At 35.3% G+C, this 9,898-nt stretch overlaps 2 pseudogenes; both read right to left on the reverse strand.

The window, feature by feature from the left end:
* Positions 1-1,563: 1,563 nt before the first annotated feature.
* LOC125119352 (guided entry of tail-anchored proteins factor 1-like) lies at positions 1,564-4,799 on the reverse strand (annotated as a pseudogene).
* A 57-nt stretch (positions 4,800-4,856) lies between these two features.
* On the reverse strand, positions 4,857-5,783 carry LOC125119353 (olfactory receptor 8J1-like; annotated as a pseudogene).
* Positions 5,784-9,898: the final 4,115 nt, after the last annotated feature.

The following is a 9,898-nucleotide window of genomic DNA, read 5'->3' on the forward strand; positions in this document are numbered from 1 at the left end:
TTCTTTGGAGAAATGTCTATTCAGGTCTTTTGCCCATTTTTCCATTGAGGGATTGGCTTTTTTGCTGTTGGGTTGTATAAGTTGTTTATATATTCTAGAGATTAAGCCCTTGTCCATTGCATGGTTTGAAACTATTTTCTCCCATTCTGAAAGTTGTCTTTTTGTTTTCTTTTGGGTTTCCTTTGCTGTGCAAAAGCTTTTCAGTTTGATGAGGTCCCATGGGAACTTCTTAAACTGGGGGGTTATTATACAAAAGTAACCCAATAACCAGTTCTACACCTCAGAACTGTATGCACGAGGCATTTGATAAAAGCTCTGGGCATTAGCTTGCATCCTAGTCACTCTGAACTAGATGATGAGTAAGACTATATTACAGGTCTAATGTGAGGGAAAAGAAGGGTGGATTTGTATGTTTTATATACTAATTATCAATGTAAAATCTGTTCCTAAGTTTTCCATTGAATAAATATTCAACTCTAACAGTTGTCTGCCATATAATGAAAAAGGGGATAAAATCTTATATTTCTTTTTCATGAAGGACAATTTGAGAAAATATAGCAAAGGCCTAGAGGTCACAGAACATTTCTACTTTGCATACTATGATTAAGGTAGGAAGTTTATATGTTTGAACTGTATGATTTTATCAAATAATTTTTCTATGAATGTATAGTGTCTCTTTAATTTTTTTAAATTCTTTTCAAGGCTTTAAAAATACCCTTCATTTGAAATACTTTAAAACACACAGCTCAAGCACAAAACAATGCATTATGGGCTCATGAATACATTTATAAAACATAGTGATGAAAAATTACCAGCTTCAAATAAGCAGATAATACATCCAAAGTCTTACCCAACAACTGACATTTCAAGCAGAGGAAGTAAAAAGCACAAGCAGTGTCAATTAGTGTTCTCTATTGATAGTACTGCATGAGATTAAAAAACACATTTTCATATGGTATTTGTCTTTCTCTTTCTGATTTACTTCACTCAAAATGTCTCTAGTTAGAAAATATATAGATATATAAAGAAATAAAAATATTTCAAATTATCGTAGTGGTCTTCACATTAAGTTACGTTTTAATCTGGATTAAAAATAGCATGAATTCTTTAAAGTCCTTAAATTATTAGAAAATTTTGAGGGGAGTTTCCTGGTAGCTCAGCAGGTTAAGGATCCAGTGGACACAGCCAGAAAAAGAAAAAAGAAAATTATGACTTTCCGTTGGCAATGTGACCTTTAAAATATGACAAGAATGCAAATCACAAGGAACAACATGTGGACACCACATGACATCACACAGTTCTTATTAAAAATCTGGTGCCATGCTGGCTAGAACGTAGGTGTGAGACTGATCTTTATGGCTTGTGACAAATTGTATAACATTATGACTCCTATAAGAATCTCAACATAAATTCCAAAAATAAACACGTTCAAAAATAAAAGCTAACCTGTGGCCCATGTTTCTTTAAAGAAAAAACACAATAAACAAACAGCATAAATCATATTTTCAACCTCCTAAATGACAATTCCTTTTCTTACAGTGCTGTAGCTGCATTCATCTTCTTTCAGCTGAAAGGGTGAAATGCAATAGCCACAACTTTGTTGCAGACTAAAATCCAACAGGTAATTCCAACACCACCTGCTATTCTAGTAGGAAATGCTGCCAGGCAGTCTAGCGGAGTTATCCATTTCCCAGGCACCACAGCCACAGGGACAGAATAATACTTCCAAATGAGTGAGACCATCAGCACAGTTGCAATATGTAGAAAGCAACACTTACCACCCATTTTATCTTGGCCAGCGGCACTGTCCGTGCTTTCACGTGAGTTTTGAGCTTATCAGTTATCTTGTTGATCTGCTCCAGCCTGGCATATCCGGCAAACTCGGCCATCATGTTGATGGTGGAGAGCTCCTACTTCATATCCTGGATCTCTGCGTGCCTCTGGGACTTCTGCTCCGCATCCTCCTGCAGTACCCAGGACATGAAAGAGGCGAAGGGGAGTTCCTGTCGTGGCGCAGTGGTTAACGAATCCGACTAGAAACCATGAGTTTGCGGGTTCGGTCCCTGCCCTTGGTCAGTGTGTTAACGATCCGGCGTTGGGGTGAGCTGTGGTGTAGGTTGCAGACGCGGCTCGGATCCCGTGTTGCTGTGGCTCTGGCATAGGCTGGCGGCTACAGCTCCGATTCGACCCCTAGCCTGGGAACCTCCATATACCATGGGAGCGGCCCAAAGAAATAGCAAAAAGACAAAAAAAAAAAAAAAAAAAGAGGAGAAGGACAGTCCTGAGGAGGATCCTGAGTACATACCAACCAAACACAAAGCTGAGCACTAGCAGCCATGCCTAGCAATGGGCCTTCCCAGCACTCAATGCAACAGCTCGCAGTGGCCCCAGCCCCACTACTACAGCTCCATGGCGACCACTTGGACTGCCCCGCCTGGGCAGTGAGCACGAGGCACTGCACAGTCACGATGCTGCATTTGCACACTGCTGTGTCTCTCTTTAAAAAATTTCCATCAGAGAAACACATCTGGTACTCTTGGCTAAATATCCCACCTCTGCTTGTGCCTTGTTATAAAATGCAGTGACTTTTGTTTTGGTGTTGAAATGCTGCATCATTATACATGGTACAACATTTCAAAGAAACAAAATATTTAGGAAGATGGGTAGCGTGCCAGGACAATCTGTCCTTAAATGTAACTAAGAGGAAACTCTTACTGATGAACTAGGAATATAAGATATTGCATTTGATTTCCCATTTTCTTAATCTTAAAATATTATATAAATTTAAACAAATAAATAAGCATAACTGATAGGGGATATTTCAGAGAGGTATACGAAAAAACAAAGCTACATTTTATGAGGGAGTTCAGGAACTTTATACAGTGAATCCTGGATATATTTCACCTATGGTCTTGTGTAACATAAATTCATAGATTTCTATCCAGAGTTTTAGCAACCACTGGAAGTGTCCATTTGTAACTTAACCATAGCTCATCCTTCAATGCCCATTTCCTCACTCTCCTAGCTCATCACAAACAAGATTTATAGAACAGAGACTGTGCGTAAACATGTAATAAACTCCATGCCTGGTAAACAGAGGTTGGCTGTTCAGACAAACAAATGTAGTGTAGTGAATTATAGATTTCCCTTCCTGTAACATTAGACTGAACTATCAATGTTTTAACATAGATTAACTAGTTAGGAGTATTCTAAAATAAAAGCTATACATAATTTCATTCTTTCTCATTTTTTAGTAGATCTATGAATTCTCATACCTAATTTCAGGCAAGTAAAAAGATTCCAAGGGACTATATGGACCCCTTGCTTACTAAAGATATGCGCTAACTACCCATTCTAAAACTAGTACCATTTATCAATCACTTAATAATAAATTCAAGGTCACAAGAGGCAATACAATTTATGAACTAAAGGATTTATCCCAATGTTAGTGAAACAGATTAAAGAAACCCTTACTCCAAGATGCCTCATATTTCTCCTCCTTACTTTGGAAGTTAAAAAAAACTCAAATAACTTAATCAGTAAGGAAATTAGTAGACTTTTTTTTTTTTAAAAAAATTAGGTGTTGGGGGTAGTCTGATTATAACCCAACAATGATCTTTCATGTCTATGAGTTTATATTTGCCATGTAGGACTACATTTCTCTTCTTATATTTTAACTATTATGAATGAAGATTTAGCACCTATATTTGAAGAAGCTCATCAACACTAAAACCAATTTATAAGTGAACATACCCAAATAATATGATTTTCCATATATGTCTTTCAATTAGTTCTTTATTTGTTAAGACTCATCGCTAAGGTTAAATGTCAGTCACTTATTGAGCTTATTAAAATATGGACTTAGTGACCTTTCTCTGGTGATTCTGATTTGTAAGTCTGAGAAAGATTCTGGCCACCTCTACGTATTGAAAGGTATGCCACAGATTTTGTTGTAATCTAACTGATCACAAATTATCAGAAAACAGAACAAAATAATAAAACAGATTTTACTGTAATGGTATAAATAATTCTCACATTGTCCGTTGAATATCTAATGTATCATGATAAAGCAAAATTATTAAACATAATAAATAAACTTGATCCTTAGAGCAGGGGGAAAGGAAAAATCTTGATGAAATCGACTGTTCATGAATAAAATAAAAACATACTCAGTGATACTTGAATATGCTTTCATATTGATATGTAAATGTATGATAAATTATATAAATTATTAATGGAATTGAATAATCTCAATGTTTTATTAATACTCAGAATATAAATTCATTTGTATTTTTCAATCACACAATATTAAAAGAGTTACATAGTTTTAAAGATACATGTCAGTTTAATTTCACTAAGTTAGCTGAAAAGGATTTTAGCCATCTGTAATTACACCTCTTCAAGATGCAGTGATCCACAAACCCAAACTTGTGCAGGAAAAAAAGAAAAAAGGTAATCAATAAATAAGAACAATCAACTTATTTCTATCATCCATTGTTGCTGTTCTATTCAAACTTAATTTTTTAACATATCTTTCTGGATTCCAGTTCTGTATGTAGCTCATAAGTCCAAGAGTTTCAGTTTATTTTTTATTTAAATATTTATTTAATTTTGGCCATGCCCCTGGTGTGTGGAAGTTCCCATCCTGTGCCACAGCAGTGATCTGAGCCATAGCAGTGATGACACTGGATCCTTAACCCACTGAGCCACTAGGGAACTCCTATTTTTAAAGTCAATGTTTATTAAATCTTAGCCAATTTTAATTCTGAGAATTACTTATAAACCTGCAAGCCAGCCATCTAACCTCAGTTTCTTCTAAGACAATGGCAGCCTATCCTAACCATCTCTTCATTTACCTATAGAGTTTTAAATTCATATTGACTTAAAGAACAGCCTGAATTTCTCAGAAATTTCTTTAAGGCAGCCTTCATGTCCTTATTCCTCAGGATAAAGATCATGGGATTCAGCATAGGAATCACCAATGTATAAAACACTGAGACTGTTTTATCAGTATCCAATGAATGGTTTGTTTGAGGCTGTAAATACATGAAAAGAAGTGTTTCATGGAAAACTGACACTGCCATCATATGTGATGCACAGGTGGAAAAGGCTTTTTTCCATCCTTAGAATGGACAATACAATGTTGAAATAAGACATCAGAACCATAGTTATGGAAGAAACCAAGTTTGTAGCTGCAGATACAAATACTACTGTTTCTAGAAAGTAAGTATCAGAGCAGGACAATGGTAACAGAGGGACATTATCACAGGAAAGAAAAAATTATTGGAATAACAGTAAGACACAGAGAACACACAAGATGAAACTACAATAGCTGTGGAAAGCTGTAAAGGTATGTGAGGGAAACTAGTAGAAGGCAGATCCTCCAAGATAACACCACTATGTAGAGCAGTGGATTACAAATGCCCACATAGTGGTCATAGACCATCACAGCTAACATGAAAACCTCAGCCACAATGAAAACTAAGAACCCTCCTTATTGGGTAAGAGGTGGTATGCTTTTGTACTAAAAAAAGGATAATAATTTTAGGGGCAATGACAGTCAAATTGCCAAGATTGATGATAGGCAAATGTCAGAGGAAGAAATACACAGGGGTCTGCAGTCGAGGGTCCACACTGGTGAGAGTGATGATGGTCAGGTTCCCAGCCATGGCCAGCCCATAGATGACCAGTAACACAAGGAAGAGGGGAAGCTGGAGGTCTGGGTTGTCTGAGACTCCTGTAAGAATGAACTCAGAGACCCATTTGAAATTTCCAGGAGCCATGTAAGAGTTTGGAAAGTCATCCATGGGGGAAAAACAAGGATAAGTGGTTACAAAGTTTAAAGAATTTATTTTCTGGACTGGACCATTAGATTGCAAGGGAAGGGCAATTCCTTGGGTGAGATTTCCTGCAATTATTCTTCCAAATTAGATCAGCTCCTCTATTTCAGCTGAAATCTAATGTGCTGCTTGCTAGAGACTGTATCTTAAACTGCAAAAATAAATTTTATGTAGCAGCTGTTTTAATTCACAAGCATTGCATTCATCCTCTAATTTCCCTCTTTCAGAATTCTGTATCATATTATTTGCCAATTTCCATAATGCTTTGCCATTCTAAGCAGCCATTCTTGTATTCCCTTAGGTCAAGATTTCCCTAGGTTATTAATACACTCATAGACTATATTGTATCTTTGCTCTATGTGTCATGATTCTCATATTAGTTGGAAGGCAAATGGTATTATGAAAGCTTTTTGAGTAATCTAAGATGTCTTTTTAGAATAATTGAAATATCTTTAGCTTCATTTTCAATGACTTTCATAATCAGGTCCATATCACTTTTCTTGTCTTACTAAGTTACCAGGCATGTGCTGAATATAAAATTTTATCTCTGGTCTTCTGCATTCTTACTCCTGTTGATTCTTCTGAGAGTGCTCCATTTGCTCACACACACACACACACAGAGGTGGCATGTTATCTGAAAGAAGATTGTTCATTATTTGTAGCAGTGACCTTGTGTCATCAGAAACTGGGAATAAATCTAATGGCAAATGAGGCTAGCAAACTAGAATTTGGAGTATTAAATAAATCATTCCTGGTCACACTTTAGGCATTTCCAATCTTTTTTAGGAGTGTTACTAAGCAATGGGGAGGATAAAAAGACAAGTGAGTTTTCTTTAAACTATTACCAATGGTTTTTAGCTAATGAGTAATAATAGTACTAAAAATGTATTTAAAATTGTCTCCATGAACTTAGAATTTTTTTTCTCTTTTTTTGGTCTTTTCTTTTTTTTTTTTTTAGGGCTGCACCCATGGTGTGGCATATGGAGAGTCCCAGGCTAGGGGTCTAATCAGAGCTACAGCTGCTGGCCTACCCAACAGCCACAGCAATGCCAGATCTGAGCCACATCTGTAACCTACACCACAGCTCACTGCAATGCTGGATTCTTAACCCACTGAGCAAGGCCAGGGATCGAACCTGCAACCTCATGATTCCCAGTCAGATTCGTTTCTGCTGTGCCACGATGGAAATTCCAGAATTTTCTTTCATTATAAACTTGCAAGACTGGATTTTTTTCAAGTAAATTTATTTTTCAACACTTTATTTTTGGTTACTTGATCCAAAGGTATCCTAGTAAGTTAATTTTCTTCCCAAGTTTCATTTTCTCCTTGAGAATGTCATAGAGGTTGTGTCCTATCAAACCAGGAATCTTGGAGTCTACAGATTTTTAATATCTTGATTCTGCTTATACAGTGCCCTTCCTTAAATAGAAATCCTTCTTTTTTGATAACTTGTTTTTGGGTTTTTTGGCCATGCCCATGAAAAGAGGAAGCCTCAGGGCCAGAGATTGAACTCACAGCATAGCAATAACCAGAGCCACAGCAATGACAATGCCAGATCCTTTACCAGCTGAGCCATCAGAGAACTTTTAGAAATTTTAATTTAAATGTTGACAGATTTCTTTTACTATGAAATAGATGGTTTACCTAAAGATATTCTATTACACATTGATTATATACTCTTCTTCCATATATGCTTTTGCTTATATTTGTATGTTAACAGAGTTAATGGAAATTTTCTTAAGGAAATTTGTGATGTATTATCACAAAGGAACATCATTTAAAGTTTAAGTAATTGTGTATCCAGTTTTCTTTCACAGATTTTTTTGAAATGTTTATTTTTTAATTTTAGCTAATATTGCAGAAATACAACTATGATATAAATCATCTCACTGAGAAAACATCCATTGTGTCAGTAGTGTTATAACTTATTTAAGTACATAAGACCTAATGGCACCAGTTTTAATTGTGAAACATAAATAGCAGTATGATATTCAACAATGCATATTCTCCAAAAATGTTCTAAATATTGGAAATAAGTTTTACTTTAAGTATTGTATTATATCATTACTCACAATGTCCAGTGCCTTCCAAAATGAAAGTGAAGTGGCTCAGTTTAACATATAGTTTTGGATTTTTGGAAGCTGTACAAAGATAAGGTAAATATTGCCTACCCACCTCTAAAGAAAATCTATTTCACACTCCTAGAGTTTCTACATGGCTGTGGCTTTGAGATTTAGTGGAGCTCTATAAACCTTTCAGGGTCTAACTCCAAAGCACAGGTGATTCTAGCATCCACAAATTGCTTTTTACATCCTTGGGGAAGATTTCACTTGGGATTTACTCCTTAACAAGATTTCCCTCTAGGAGTTCATCCAGACACTGCAGCAGTCTTTGTGTGTGTGTGTGTGTGTGTGTGTGTGTGTTACACACATGCACATATGTATGTATGTGTGTGGTAGTCTGGACCTACATTATTGAAGTGAGTTCAACTACATGGCATCTAATTAAAGTGTACCTGTTGAGTAGCTCATTTGCATTGAGATTTGTTATTGCAAAAATATAATATTAAAGATTTAGAAACCAATGGGTTAGCAGTGAAAAGAGAACAAAGTCCATTAATAAATTGTATTTTTTATACCATTCTGTTGGGTTTTTTCTCTGCTTTACCTCAAGGAATACAAAATTAGCATAGTCATTATTTCAAGTAATGGGGTAAAGTGATGTTCAAAATGAAGATTTTTTTCCTCCAAAGAACAATCCTCAGTAGTAAAAGTATTATTTTAATTTTTCTTTATGATTATCTTTCAAGTGAGAAAAGGTAGAAGATAACTCCAGAGTCAAACAGAAAGTTTAAAAATAAAGCCCTTGTGTCATGTCTACAAATTTCCTGTCCCACAAATAAATTTTTTACACACGGAATGTTTTAATGTATGTATTTACATATTAAAAGACTAAAAGAATTATGTAGAGAGGAACCTGCCATGGAGTAATTCTCTCCTTTGAAGCTTAAGTCCTCTTTGCAATAACACTTATTATTTTTTGACATAAGATTTTTTTCCTGTAGGGCCTTAAATTTAAAGCTGGAATTTGAAGCCAAAGGCAAAATGACATACACATAACATGTTAATGCAGGCATATGGGAGAGTAATATATACATTTTAAGAGCAGATGAAAACAAACAGATTCGCATTAAGTACTTATGGATGGTTACCTGGTCGTGGGAGAGATGAAAAATATATCAGTCTTCATGGGCAGTTGTAACAAAATATTGTAAACTGGTTGACTTAAACAATAGAAATATATTCTTAGTTCTGGTTTCTAGAAGACCATGATCCACATTGCTTAAAGCAGCCAAACTCTTTTCTAAAGCAAAGTACTTTTGTGTAGTCCAATCAACAATGTATGTTATTTTTAAGAGCCGAACATTGTAGCTGTTATGATACTTTGTACTTGGGAATTTAGCATTTTTAATTTAACTCAAACTGGTGGGTGGGAAATAGCATTTCATTGCTCTTGTAATTTCATTTCCCTGATAACTAAATATGTTAGGTCATTTTATGTGTTTATTGTGCATTCATATTCCCTCTGTGAAATGTCTTTTCAGACATTTCCCTCACTGTTATTATGTGCTCTTTCTGTCATTAATTTTTAATTAATTAATTAATTTATTTTAAATTTAATTTAATTTTTAAATTATTTCCCCAATTCATTTTTTTCTTCTGTACAGCATGGTGACCCTGTTACACATACATGTACACATTCTACTTTCTCACATTATCATGCTCTATCATAAGTGACTAGACATAGATCTCAGTGCTACACAGCTGGATCTCATTGCTAACCCATTAATTTTTAGAGGATATTTATGCATAAGCTATAGCCTTTTTACTTACTTTGGCTTCTTTGTTGATAATAAATTGAACATACCTATGTGCATATCTTTTGGACACTCGCTCCATACTTCTTTTTATCTATCTCTATAATATATTGCTCTATCTTGATTACTATAGGTTTATAATCTTTTTATTTTTTTTCCTAGGGCAGCACCTGTGGCATGT

This window comes from Phacochoerus africanus, unplaced genomic scaffold (genome assembly GCF_016906955.1).
Source record: "Phacochoerus africanus isolate WHEZ1 unplaced genomic scaffold, ROS_Pafr_v1 Scaffold_92, whole genome shotgun sequence".
NCBI classification, from domain to species: domain Eukaryota; kingdom Metazoa; phylum Chordata; class Mammalia; order Artiodactyla; family Suidae; genus Phacochoerus; species Phacochoerus africanus.